Source organism: Schistocerca piceifrons, chromosome 6 (genome assembly GCF_021461385.2).
Source record: "Schistocerca piceifrons isolate TAMUIC-IGC-003096 chromosome 6, iqSchPice1.1, whole genome shotgun sequence".
Taxonomy (NCBI): Eukaryota; Metazoa; Arthropoda; class Insecta; order Orthoptera; family Acrididae; genus Schistocerca; species Schistocerca piceifrons.
The window spans coordinates 339,781,049-339,795,653 of NC_060143.1; positions in this window are offsets into that span (position 1 = coordinate 339,781,049).

A 14,605-nucleotide genomic window follows, 5' to 3' on the forward strand; every position below is an offset into this window, starting at 1 on the left:
TCGTCAGATTAATTAAATTCTCGGATGAGGCTTTGATTCTCGTCTAGCACATGTCATGGAGTCACAACTGGCATTTCCTGATATTTTGTCTGACGCCCACAGTGAGGTGCCAATATATTCAGAGCGCCTAATCCCAAGCTACGGTTCCATCCCTAAATACAAAACGAGGCTGTGACGGGATGGGAGGGGGTGGGGCAGGAGCGTAAACAGAGACATGTAATGCTTTACAGAAACCTGCAGTAGTGTATCAATTTGGGTATGGAACTCATTAGACTCACCTGTACCATTTCCTTCAACATATCTCTCGACTTAATGCTGCCAAAGCAGAATTATGTCAAAAGTATTAGACAATCTAGCTCAAAAAAACGACGCAGCAGGAAGGAATGATCCCAATGAAATGTAAATCGGTAGATGTGATCAGATGTACAGACAAACCAACGATTACTGTTTCACGAAAATTGAATGATTTATTCAAAAGAAAGAGCTTTACAAATTGAGCAAGTTATTATGCTTCCTCCCTGACCGAGGAGAAAAATTACATTAACTAAGAAAATTATTTATATTTTGAGAATGAGAGCATGTAGAATAGTACTCAATTGCCTAAATAATAGGTTCGCAATTCCTAATTTGCGACATCGTGAATAGTATTACAGGCTCGCCGACTTTATTCATACTTGAACATCGGATTACATAATGAAATAAGAACCTTAGGCTCTGAAAATGATTGCTATCGTTAAGGGGAGGTTTACTATGTTTGGCCCGAAAAAAGTATGTTTTTTGAGAATTTTTTTCTCGGGATGTGTTACAGACATCAATGTCAAATTTGGTCAAAGTGTTTACTGATATTTCCTCTACAAACTGGAATTTTTCGACCGCAAATATCGAAGAGGAAAGATGGAAGTGCCGTCGGAACGAAACAAAATTTCGATGTTGACCTCGACGCGCGGTGTGTCAGAGGTCAGCTGGCTCGTCTGAAATCAAAATTGAGTTGACGTTAGCGAAGTATATACGATTCTATAGGAGTTGTATCTCGCTTAAATTATTTGCACCATAGGAAACAAAATCGCGGCCATTTGAAAAAAATAGGGTTTTTGTCATCGATTTTTCGACTTCGTCGGCCAAGTAAAAATATTTATAGTTGATGGATCGGAATAAAAGTGGAACAACTCCTAGACAATTTAGTTAGCTTCGTCGCAAACAAATAATCGGTTCAGTAAATTTGAAGTTACCATACCGCGCGATGAAAAAAAGTCATTTCGAGGGAAACGCGTTTGAAATTTTACCTACAAATGCAATATTATGCAACTTACGTTCAATCTGCTGTTCCGGGTCCATACACTAGTCCTTCCTCTTCCTCATAGGAGGCGTTCTGCTCAATGTGGGCCATCCTGCGCTCCTCCAGAGCCTTTCGTTCAGCCGGTGACAAGCTGTTTTCGGCCACTTGAATCCGGTGGTCGTCCGAATGCTTGGCGAACTGCGTCGAATAGAGTCCTAGGGTGACGTCCATCGTTGTCATGGTCTTCAGAATTGCTGAATACCCTTCGTTGAAGCTGCTCACTGCCATGAAAGTCGCAATCTCCACAGTCATCGCACAAGAATGCAAATGCTTGGGGGCTCACTTCCAAACACACTCGTTCAAACTTTCATTTGAATTTTGTGTGTTTCCTCCCAAGCACCGGTACAATAACTCGTCCTCCAAAAAGGGCCTCGTAGATCGGATGAATCACTTTTTGAACTTCTTTCGAGAGCGGCTGGTCGGGTTGATATTCGTCCAGATTTTCGGTATCCTGTGCAATGCGCCCTTGCACCAACTAGTTTCCCCAGCCGGACAATTTTGGTGTTGTGGGTGGTCATCCGTCGAACACTTGTGGAAATACGTTGCCCAAATTGCCTTCTTCATCTGTTCCACCGAATTGGAATGCCGTGGGATTGCCAAGCCGTACTACGTCGTAAGCTCCTTGATCACTTTATCAGTAAGCTACCCTTGTCCTTTTCCTCCGATGCCTTTGCTTTGTTTCTTCGCATTACTAAGCCGCGTGCCCGTTCTTTTCTCTACGTGTCCTACGCATTCTTTCCTCTCGATGATCATATCTGGGTACGGGTTCAAATCAACGAAGCATTTGAAAGTTTTTGTATCGCTGTCCCCAATATAGTACTCGTACTTCACGCTGAATAACTCTTCTGAACGTCAAAACATCTCCTTCACACGCGTCGACCTCTATTTTTCCCGCGCTTCCGGAATGATTAGCGCTCCATTGTTCTTCATGAGACTCGTGACATTTTTCATACTCCCCGGATCTAGTGACGCTCTCTTATCACAACAAATCTGACAGAACGATGACTTTACTTGACAATTTAACACTTTCTTGGAATATTTGCCGATTAGCGAAGTTATTCCGAATAATGAGGAAATGCCGCGCTTCTTCCATGATCCATCGCCTGAGACATATATGCGTTCATTCCTGCCCCTTCTGTCCGTTTAGTTCAGCTTCCTCAGACACTGCTCTCGTCCGAACGACCTCAAATATAGCCTTCGCAGCAACATACACATTTTCCAGGCAATTGTAGTACAGAGTAGTAGAGAAGCCAACTGACACACCCATGAGCCCACAAAATAAGTTCACACCGCGCATACCTTGTCCTAACAGACGCATAACGAACGTAGGACGACGATTAATTTCATACGACTGGTTCACCGTCGGAGATGATTTGACATGACGTACGGGACACTTGCATCCTATAGTCAGCTTAAAACCAAGGCCTCGTTCACTGGTGCTGGTGAATTTGACGTCACCGTTGCAGGCCATGCACTTCAATATTGTTGAGAAAAAGTTGAAGAGTGCCAAAAAGTCCAGCATCACGTAGGAAAATCCAGGATCATTCTTGATGTCATCGTACTCAGTGAATTTCAGCTTTATCGGGGATGTGCTCGCGAACGTAGTCTCGTGCTCGGCCGTGTGCTGGTTCCCTCTGCATTTCCTCGGCCTCTCAATCGAGCGACAGTCTCTCCCGGGTTTTCGCGGTATTTTCGTTGCACTTGTCACACGTGAGCTTGTTAACACGCCGGTAACACAGATAAACTGATCCAAGAAGCGAATCTTACGTAGGAATCTATATCGCAATATTTACCGATGGTCTGTAAATGGAGTAGAGACGCAGCGCCATCTAGCGACCACTTGAGTCAGTTTTAGTCATGGGCAACACATAGAATAATTTTTCGCGGCTACAAAGTTGAAATTGCCGAAAAAAAAACAGGACGTTAGAAAGGCCGATTTCAGGCTGGTGCATTTTTTTGTTCAACTGCGAATAACAAACATTTCCGTTCCGTATTCGGAAAAACCGTTTCAGGGGTGGATTCTAAACACTTTTATGGATCCAAAAATGCAATATAAAAAAATCGATTTTTTGAACCAAAAGGTAGTAAACCTCCTCTTATTAGCGATCTGCATGAGGTGTAAAAAATGGCTGCTAATTGTTCGTCACCAAGCTGTTATTCCGGAAAGCATTACAGGTACTTACAGGAACCTGAACATTTGATCTGTCAGCTGTGAAAATAGTGGTAATTAATCTTAAAATAAATAAATTTGCTCTACTCTCACTTCATGCAATTATTAATATCTAATAATCACACATGCTTACACAAGCAATGACCAAGACAGAGAACACTACGCGACGTGAAGAAGACGAGAGGGAGTTTATAAATGAAAAGTCAGGAACGACTTACGAAATTCAGAGACATCTTTTCTTGATTCTTATGGCAATTACTGATATAGAGAGTGAATCACCTAAAACTTGCATCGCAAATATTGCGGAAGTGGATATTGCTAGTCACGTGCGGTTTTCACAGAATGGATGGTGAAGTGGACTGACAAGGCAGCCAGTCCACATAGTAGCATGCAGGCAGGAGTGAACTGTTGCTGCGTTAGCTCTCGTACGAACGACCTGAGAGGACAGCATCACCATAATCAAGAATGGCAAATTTTGTGACTCTATAAGGTACTGTTGAGCTCGTGAGAAAATACTTTTGTATATTTCTTTAGCGAACGAAGTGACACTGAACCTCCTTACAAACAAAGCAAAACAAAAAAGACAGGTTTTGTGCCTGGAGAACAAGATAAGGCTCAATGATGGGAAATGTGTATGCATTACATGTACTGTACGCAACTGAAGTCAACATTGGCAAAAGGCTCAGTTAAAGTTAAGGTGTGATTCAGTGCTGAGAAATTGTGTGAATTAAATATAGGTGCACAAGATACAAGTGAGGTTAACACAGGCAACAGGCTCAGTAAAGAGTTAGGGCGCAATTCCAATTCAAAGCAAATAGTTGCAGCAGAAAAAAGTCACATGGCAATTCCCAGTTGACAAACTGCCCTACACGATTACTCATGACAGTCATGTATATGTCATTGTACCTATCATGAGGAAATATATAGATGTTCGTTCTTTCCGTGCGCTATACGAGATTGGAATAATAGAGAATTGTGAAGGTGGTTCGATGAACCCTCTGCCAGGCACTTAAATGTGATTTGCAGGGTATCCATGTAGATGTAGAAGTACTATTTCTGGTGTAGACAGAACATATATGATCAGTCTCTGAGAAATCTGGTGACTCACACATATGCTGAATGTTATATATACAATAGTCCACACAGATGTTCCACAGGTTTACAAAGGAGTTGATACTTGCAATATTCCGACACCAAATCTGGTGGTGTATAAGCATCTTAATGAGTACGTTGTGAGGCTTTTGTTCTACGGAAATTTTGACTTGATTTGCACGAACTGTTATGTTTCGTATTGCTGGGACACAACCACACATGACTTATCTCCAAAACTACCTGTTTCCAATGTTATGCATCCCCATAAGTCAATCTTTGTTATTTAAACACGTACCAGTGGAATTCGCAAAGTGAATCGAACACTTCTAATTCCTTGAATCCGATATTAAACGTAAAAGTAATGTAACTGTATCTGTACCTACATCATGGCTAGAGCTACAACGGCTTTAAAAACTGTGTGTTAACATTTTAGTGCAAAGCTAATAGTTAAAAATTATGGGCTATATAAAAAGAAAACAACGTCTGAACTTCTATCTCTAGAAGTAACAGTTTCATCTGTCAACAGCAATAAGATAGCATCTTAAAACACGTGAGAGGTTATAAAGATTGAGCAACAGAAGAAAACAAACAAATATTATCGCATTAGTAAACATAATAAGCTCCTTAGGAACAAACAATTATCTGAGAAAATGTGAATACTATCTGGAAAGAAGGCTCGTTGGTATTTCGCAACGTTAAAAACGTATAACTCACAGATTCGGAGACGGGCTGCTAGATTTGTTAGTGGTAGGTTCGATTAACAAGCGTGACTACGCAGATGCATTCGTATTTCAAATGGTGATCCCCAGAGTGAAGGCGAAATTCCTTACGAGTAATACTATTGAGAAAATTTGAAGAACCGGCATTTCAAGCTGAATGTGGACCGATCCTACTACCACCACATCACATTTCGTGTAAGGACAAGAAAGATAGGGCTCGTGTCGTGGCATGTAGACAGTCGTTTTTCCCTCGCACTACTTGCAAATGGGACGGGAAAGGAAATGACTAAGCGAGGATAAGAAGATGGGAAACGCTATTCTTAATTCTATTGTGATTATTCTTGCTCGCCTTTGGTACCTGGACTGTGCTGTCACAGCTTCAATTTGAAGATGCAGTTGTGAGAAAAAGGTGAGATTCGCAAGAATTGAATTAGCGTATAAATTTACAAATGTTCAGTGTTTTCTCCACTACCATTCCTTGCGAAATAAGCATTATTTACTTCATAGGAACCTCCAAAACAATGACAAGGGCTGTGGCGTTATCAGTGACAACCGAGGACCCGCAACATTGACAAAATTAGTGGAAGAAGAAGTGGATGACCTTGAATTACCTGTTTTTCATACGGGGCGCTTTCTTCGATTCAGTATATGAATATGTTAATGTCCAGTAGTTTTCAGAAAGAAGTATTATGGAAACATAGGCACACACACACACACACACACACACACACACACACACACACACACACGCAGACACACACACATACACACACATTCACTCACACACACACACACACACACACACACACACACACACACAAATATATATATAAATAAATTTCACCGCAAATTTTGCAGAAATGAAAAGTGCTAATAATGTGTGGTTTCTCACAGAATGGATTGGTATCCAGGGGCTCGTAGTGTTAGCCGATCAGCAGATGGTAATAAAACTTAGGAAGTGTAGTTTTATTTGGGAAGATGCACTTTTTTTAACTGTAGGATGCCTGATGATATTACCAGACTAAAACTACGATAAATCAGACTGTCAGTGGTGTTTCCTGCAGGGTTCTAGTGCGAGTCTCCTACAAGGTATCGTATTTTGAAACGTTTCCACACCAACACTTGTTTGTGTCATTCAGCCTGCATAGTTGCTAGGTACGATGTTATTATGTTTGCTTGAAGTGTGCTTGTGTGTTCCATGGCCGGCCGAGGTGGCCGAGCGGTTCTAGGCGCTACAGTCTGGAACCGCGTGACCGCTACGGTCGCAGGTTCGAATCCTGCCTCGGGCATGGATGTGAGTGATGTCCTTAGGTTAGTTAGGTTTAAGTAGTTCTAAGTTCTAGGGGACTGATGACCTCAGAAGTTAAGTCCCATAGTGCTCAGAGCCATTTGAACCATTTGAACCATTTTTGTGTTCCATTAGTGCTCTGCGACTTAGTGCGTGACAGTCAAAGCGGTAGGTCGTGTGTGGACGATGGTATTTAACAATGCAAAGAAAGCCGACTTGCTAATGGTGTATGGAGAATTCAGTTTGTTCTTTTATGGTGTGTGCGTCGAGATATCGCAGTAGATGTCAATCATCTCGGCAATTATTTATCAACCTCTTCTACTACTTATGTGAAAGTGGTAGTGTGACACCCAGACCACGTAACAGAAGGAAACAAATGAGGACAGAGGAAAGTGAAACTAATGTTCTTGCTGCTGCTGCAGTTGATCCACATTTTAACTTCCACAGAATCGCATGAGTAAGTGGCGTGACTAAAGCAAGTGTCCTACGCATTCTCCATCGATATAGGTTCCTTCCCAATCACATCTTCCTCCATCAAGAGCTGCACGGAAACGGTTATGAGAATCGCGTTAACTTTTGTACTTGGACAATAACTCAGGATACTCTAGCTGTATTATGTATCTTGTTTATTGATGAAGCCACATGTACCAATGACGGCCAGGTGAACTGCCGAAACAGGCACTATTATTCTGTTAACAATCCCCATTGGCATCATCATATGGTGTGTCAGCGTCCATGAAGTGGGATAGTGAACAAGCACGAATATTGCAGCTTCCTAACAGACCATCTTCCACGGTTACTAGAAGACGTTGCTCTGCAGACTAAGAGGAATATGTGGTACCAACACGATGGCTGTCCAGCCATAGTGCACGAAATACTACAGAATGTCTTCACGAATTGTTTCGAAATCGTTGGACTCTACTCAGAGGATCTGTACCTTGGATAACCCATTCCCCAGATTTGACGCCTGTAGACATTTTTCTGTGGGAAAAGCTGAAGGACGATTTTATAAGGATGTACCAATTACATCCAACGATACGCAGGGACGTATTAGTGCAACCTGTTTGGGTACCCGTCACGGGTAGTCGAAAGAAAGGCACGCGAACACACACACGCCGACGGGCGTCAAGTACTGGAACAGGCTACGTAATTAATGCTATGAAGAAAAGTACGTAGCTGGATTAATACTTATCTTTAATCAATCATTGTGGTACATCGCTCTTGACTATACACAGGAGACTTTAATTACAATCACTGTAAGGCTAATGGCGCCTTGCTAGTTCGTAGCCATTAACTTAGCTGAAGGCTATTCTGTCTCTCGGCAAATGAGAGGAAGGGCTTCGTACATCTAGTCGCGAGCTAGGTCGTCTGTCCAACTGGGGCGAGTGCTTGTTCGTATCACGAGACCTGCCTTGTGGTGGCGCTAGGTCTGCGATTACACAGTGGCGACACGCGGGTCCGACATGTACTAAATGGACCGCGGCCGATTTAATCTACCACCTAGCAAGTGTGGTGTCTGGCGGTGACACCACAGATGGTAGGCAGCGGCTCGCATTGTTACCAAGTCAACAGATTATGATATTGCTTAGAATGTGTGTATTTTTTGCAAACATACACTTTTTTCGGTGGAACAATGTCTGTTGACATCAACAAACTAAATGTAGGGTAAATTAGAACGTCACTGGTGTTCGTTGCGAGTCGTTTCGAGATATCGACATTTGAACAGGTCCCACACTGACACTTGTGCAATACCTGTGCTAGCACATACTAATGAATAACGCAAGTGCATATTCTAGTTATGTGCATCCTGACCAATAAAGGGACAACAGACCACCACAGGTTGTGTTCAGCATGACCACTGGCAGCGGCAATACAAGCTTCCAATCTGGTATGGAACGACTGCTGCACATCTGTTACCATTTCAGCAGAGGTACCCAAACAGGTTGCACTAATACGTCCCTGCGTATCGTTGGATGTAATTGGTACATCCTTATAAAATCGTCCTTCAGCTTTTCCCACAGAAAAATGTCTACAGGCGTCAAATCTGGGGAATGGGTTATCCAAGGTACAGATCCTCTGAGTAGAGTCCAACGATTTCGAAACAATTCGTGAAGACATTCTGTAGTATTTCGTGCACTATGGCTGGACAGCCATCGTGTTGGTACCACATATTCCTCTTAGTCTGCAGAGCAACGTCTTCTAGTAACCGTGGAAGATGGTCTGTTAGGAAGCTGCAATATTCGTGCTTGTTCACTATCCCACTTCATGGACGCTGACACACCATATGATGATGCCAATGGGGATTGTTAACAGAATAATAGTGCCTGTTTCGGCAGTTCACCTGGCCGTCATTGGTACATGTGGCTTCATCAATAAACAAGATACATAATACAGCTAGAGTATCCTGAGTTATTGTCCAAGTACAAAAGTTAACGCGATTCTCATAACCGTTTCCGTGCAGCTCTTGATGGAGGAAGATGTGATTGGGAAGGAACCTATATCGATGGAGAATGCGTAGGACACTTGCTTTAGTCACGCCACTTACTCATGCGATTCTGTGGAAGTTAAAATGTGGATCAACTGCAGCAGCAGCAAGAACATTAGTTTCACTTTCCTCTGTCCTCATTTGTTTCCTTCTGTTACGTGGTCTGGGTGTCACACTACCACTTTCACATAAGTAGTAGAAGAGGTTGATAAATAATTGCCGAGATGATTGACATCTACTGCGATATCTCGACGCACACACCATAAAAGAACAAACTGAATTCTCCATACACCATTAGCAAGTCGGCTTTCTTTGCATTGTTAAATACCATCGTCCACACACGACCTACCGCTTTGACTGTCACGCACTAAGTCGCAGAGCACTAATGGAACACAAAAATGGTTCAAATGGTTCAAATGGCTCTGAGCACTATGGGACTTAACTTCTGAGGTCATCAGTCCCCTAGAACTTAGAACTACTTAAACCTAACTAACCTAAGGACATCACTCACATCCATGCCCGAGGCAGGATTCGAACCTGCGACCGTAGCGGTCACGCGGTTCCAGACTGTAGCGCCTAGAACCGCTCGGCCACCTCGGCCGGCCATGGAACACACAAGCACACTTCAAGCAAACATAATAACATCGTACCTAGCAACTATGCAGGCTGAATGACACAAACAAGTGTTGGTGTGGAAACGTTTCAAAATACGATACCTTGTAGGAGACTCGCACTAGAACCCTGCAGGAAACACCACTGACAGTCTGATTTATCGTAGTTTTAGTCTGGTAATATCATCAGGCATCCTACAGTTAAAAAAAGTGCATCTTCCCAAATAAAACTACACTTCCTAAGTTTTATTACCATCTGCTGATCGGCTAACACTACGAGCCCCTGGATACCAATCCATTCTGTGAGAAACCACACATTATTAGCACTTTTCATTTCTGCAAAATTTGCGGTGAAATTTATTTATATATATATTTGTGTGTGTGTGTGTGTGTGTGTGTGTGTGTGTGTGTGTGTGTGTGTGAGTGAGTGTGTGTGTATGTGTGTGTGTCTGCGTGTGTGTGTGTGTGTGTGTGTGTGTGTGTGTGTGTGTGTGTGTGCCTATGTTTCCATAATACTTCTTTCTGAAAACTACTGGACATTAACATATTCATATACTGAATCGAAGAAAGCGCCCCGTATGAAAAACAGGTAATTCAAGGTCATCCACTTCTTCTTCCACTAATTTTGTCAATGTTGCGGGTCCTCGGTTGTCACTGATAACGCCACAGCCCTTGTCATTGTTTTGGAGGTTCCTATGAAGTAAATAATGCTTATTTCGCAAGGAATGGTAGTGGAGAAAACACTGAACATTTGTAAATTTATACGCTAATTCAATTCTTGCGAATCTCACCTTTTTCTCACAACTGCATCTTCAAATTGAAGCTGTGACAGCACAGTCCAGGTACCAAAGGCGAGCAAGAATAATCACAATAGAATTAAGAATAGCGTTTCCCATCTTCTTATCCTCGCTTAGTCATTTCCTTTCCCGTCCCATTTGCAAGTAGTGCGAGGGAAAAACGACTGTCTACATGCCACGACACGAGCCCTATCTTTCTTGTCCTTACACGAAATGTGATGTGGTGGTAGTAGGATCGGTCCACATTCAGCTTGAAATGCCGGTTCTTCAAATTTTCTCAATAGTATTACTCGTAAGGAATTTCGCCTTCACTCTGGGGATCACCATTTGAAATACGAATGCATCTGCGTAGTCACGCTTGTTAATCGAACCTACCACTAACAAATCTAGCAGCCCGTCTCCGAATCTGTGAGTTATACGTTTTTAACGTTGCGAAATACCAACGAGCCTTCTTTCCAGATAGTATTCACATTTTCTCAGATAATTGTTTGTTCCTAAGGAGCTTATTATGTTTACTAATGCGATAATATTTGTTTGTTTTCTTCTGTTGCTCAATCTTTATAACCTCTCACGTGTTTTAAGATGCTATCTTATTGCTGTTGACAGATGAAACTGTTACTTCTAGAGATAGAAGTTCAGACGTTGTTTTCTTTTTATATAGCCCATAATTTTTAACTATTAGCTTTGCACTAAAATGTTAACACACAGTTTTTAAAGCCGTTGTAGCTCTAGCCATGATGTAGGTACAGATACAGTTACATTACTTTTACGTTTAATATCGGATTCAAGGAATTAGAAGTGTTCGATTCACTTTGCGAATTCCACTGGTACGTGTTTAAATAACAAAGATTGACTTATGGGGATGCATAACATTGGAAACAGGTAGTTTTGGAGATAAGTCATGTGTGGTTGTGTCCCAGCAATACGAAACATAACAGTTCGTGCAAATCAAGTCAAAATTTCCGTAGAACAAAAGCCTCACAACGTACTCATTAAGATGCTTATACACCACCAGATTTGGTGTCGGAATATTGCAAGTATCAACTCCTTTGTAAACCTGTGGAACATCTGTGTGGACTATTGTATATATAACATTCAGCATATGTGTGAGTCACCAGATTTCTCAGAGACTGATCATATATGTTCTGTCTACACCAGAAATAGTACTTCTACATCTACATGGATACCCTGCAAATCACATTTAAGTGCCTGGCAGAGGGTTCATCGAACCACCTTCACAATTCTCTATTATTCCAATCTCGTATAGCGCACGGAAAGAACGAACATCTATATATTTCCTCATGATAGGTACAATGACATATACATGACTGTCATGAGTAATCGTGTAGGGCAGTTTGTCAACTGGGAATTGCCATGTGACTTTTTTCTGCTGCAACTATTTGCTTTGAATTGGAATTGCGCCCTAACTCTTTACTGAGCCTGTTGCCTGTGTTAACCTCACTTGTATCTTGTGCACCTATATTTAATTCACACAATTTCTCAGCACTGAATCACACCTTAACTTTAACTGAGCCTTTTGCCAATGTTGACTTCAGTTGCGTACAGTACATGTAATGCATACACATTTCCCATCATTGAGCCTTATCTTGTTCTCCAGGCACAAAACCTGTCTTTTTTGTTTTGCTTTGTTTGTAAGGAGGTTCAGTGTCACTTCGTTCGCTAAAGAAATATACAAAAGTATTTTCTCACGAGCTCAACAGTACCTTATAGAGTCACAAAATTTGCCATTCTTGATTATGGTGATGCTGTCCTCTCAGGTCGTTCGTACGAGAGCTAACGCAGCAACAGTTCACTCCTGCCTGCATGCTACTATCATGTATATTCGTCAATACGCCCGTGTTCCCTCCATCATCTTCTCAATCATTGCCCTCCCTCTTAACTGTGTTTAACCTTTACACTACCGTCTAAACAACACAGTAGAAATACTCGTGCCCAACGAAGTAAAATCCCTTCTTACCACTATACTACACAGCCATGTTCTCTAAATCATCTTATGTAAAATGATCCTACTTTAGAATAATCTTCCTCAAGACATCAGGGCAATTAAAATCCTGTCAGAGTTCAAAAGACAGCTAATGGTCAACTGTCTGTCACATAACTGTTTCTTCCACGTTTCTGTCTGCAGCACATTCTCGTCAAACCTTCCCACCCCTATCACTTTTCCTTCCTTCTTATCTGCAGAATTTTTCCGTAGAAATTCTTTTATTTCCTAATAGCCATTGTCACTTTCATTTCAATCCTCTCTTCTGTCATTGCCCCTTCCACTTCTGATAATACTAAACGTAACTTCAAATGTGCTAACCAAATCAGTATCATTCTTAATGCCTTCTACTATTATTATTGTTTTATTAATAAAGCAAATTTTTCTTATTGTGATTTTTCCCAGATCATTGAAAGAGAGGGCCATAAGGTCCTAATCTGCTCAGGCAAAGTATGTAGTAAATAAATAAATACATTCCTTGTCTACATTTACTTTGATCTCCTAAATAGTGATGACTCTGTTACTGTAGCTGACTTAAATATTGTATTCATATTTGGATAAGTTGTAGCTGTTACTGTACTTTTTTTTACAATCGTATTGACGAACTAGGATCACGTTAACAACTTCAGTTCCTCTTCTTCCTTTGCTGTTGTTTCCTATTTTTCCAGTATTCCCTCATTTTCTCCCCATGAAGTCTCTTCTTTCTTCTGTCCATGTTGTTTCCGATTTTTTATTTCTTCTGCTTTGACAGCCTTCCAAATCTAATATTTTATTTTTAAAATGGTTTCTTTCTGCTATTTCTGATTCTTTGATGTTGTTTCTTTCTAAATGTTTCCTTACTTCTGTAATCCAGGCTACTGTCGATTTCTTCTTCCAGAAATATAGGAGTATTTGTTTTGTTAGTCTATTCCCATCTATTCTGTAGAGGCGTCCGAAAAAGGTTAATCTTCTTTTGGCCATTACTTCAGATATTTTCTCTATATTTCTGTAGATCTCCTCAATTACTTCTTAACTTGCAACCATCTGCAGTTTTTATTGCACGCATTATTTTTCTAATAATCCTTCTTTCCAGTACCTTTTTTATAGTTTAGAAACATTCGTGTTGTCAGAATTAAATTTTCTGTGTGCACGACATTATAATGCACTGTATTTCATATCCCATACATCAATGAGAGTAATATTAATGTATTTATAAGATAGTTAAATGGCTGGTAGAAAGTAGTGCACTGATGGTATGGGAATTCCATAACGCTTTGATGTCAGAATGCTTGAAGAGCTGGAAAATCATTGAGAATTACATAGGTTTTCCATCAGCAACAAACAGCTCTTTAAATCCACTACTAACTAATCGATTATATTGGTCAGTTACCAAGATAAATGTGTTGGAAAAAAGCTGGATGTAAAAAAAATTAATTAATAGTTAGATGGTCCACTAACAATAAACACTGAGAAGAATTCTGCTGAATTCTGGTGAATGGGAGTGATAAAGGAAACTGCGAAGGTGAAATGATACAGTAAACTACTGCATGACTGCCCAACTTATTGTAGACATTATATAAGTGACAATGAAGAGGAGGAGGATGTCATTGATAACCTATGAACTTATTATAAAAAGAAATTTACATTAGTATTGAAGATAAAACAACAAGTTACCTCCTTGTTGTATTCTTCCTTCATGACATCTGCTGAGTATCATCACGCAGCTGCCACATAATAGTTGCTCATCTTACCAACACATCGTTATAAATCTGCAACTCGAGTTTCTACAGACTTCATAATGTCATAAATCATTACTGTCTATATTATTCTGGAAAATACTTATTTTCTTTCTTTTCGTAACATGGACACCCTGCAAACAGAGGCGAATTAAAGCACTTCATTGAGTGTGGTGTATGGGTTCTCTGATTCAGATCATAGCACATTTAGTCTCAGAATCTGAACTATATTTACTTGTTGTATATCATTGCTGGAATAGATTGCAGTTAAATTTTTTAACAATTTGTATGAGATACTGAACTGTACAAGGAGAATCTTTACAAAATCGAAGAACAATGCACTTGCCTAGGTAATCTTTCGGTCGTTTGATATACTTCATTACCTGTCTT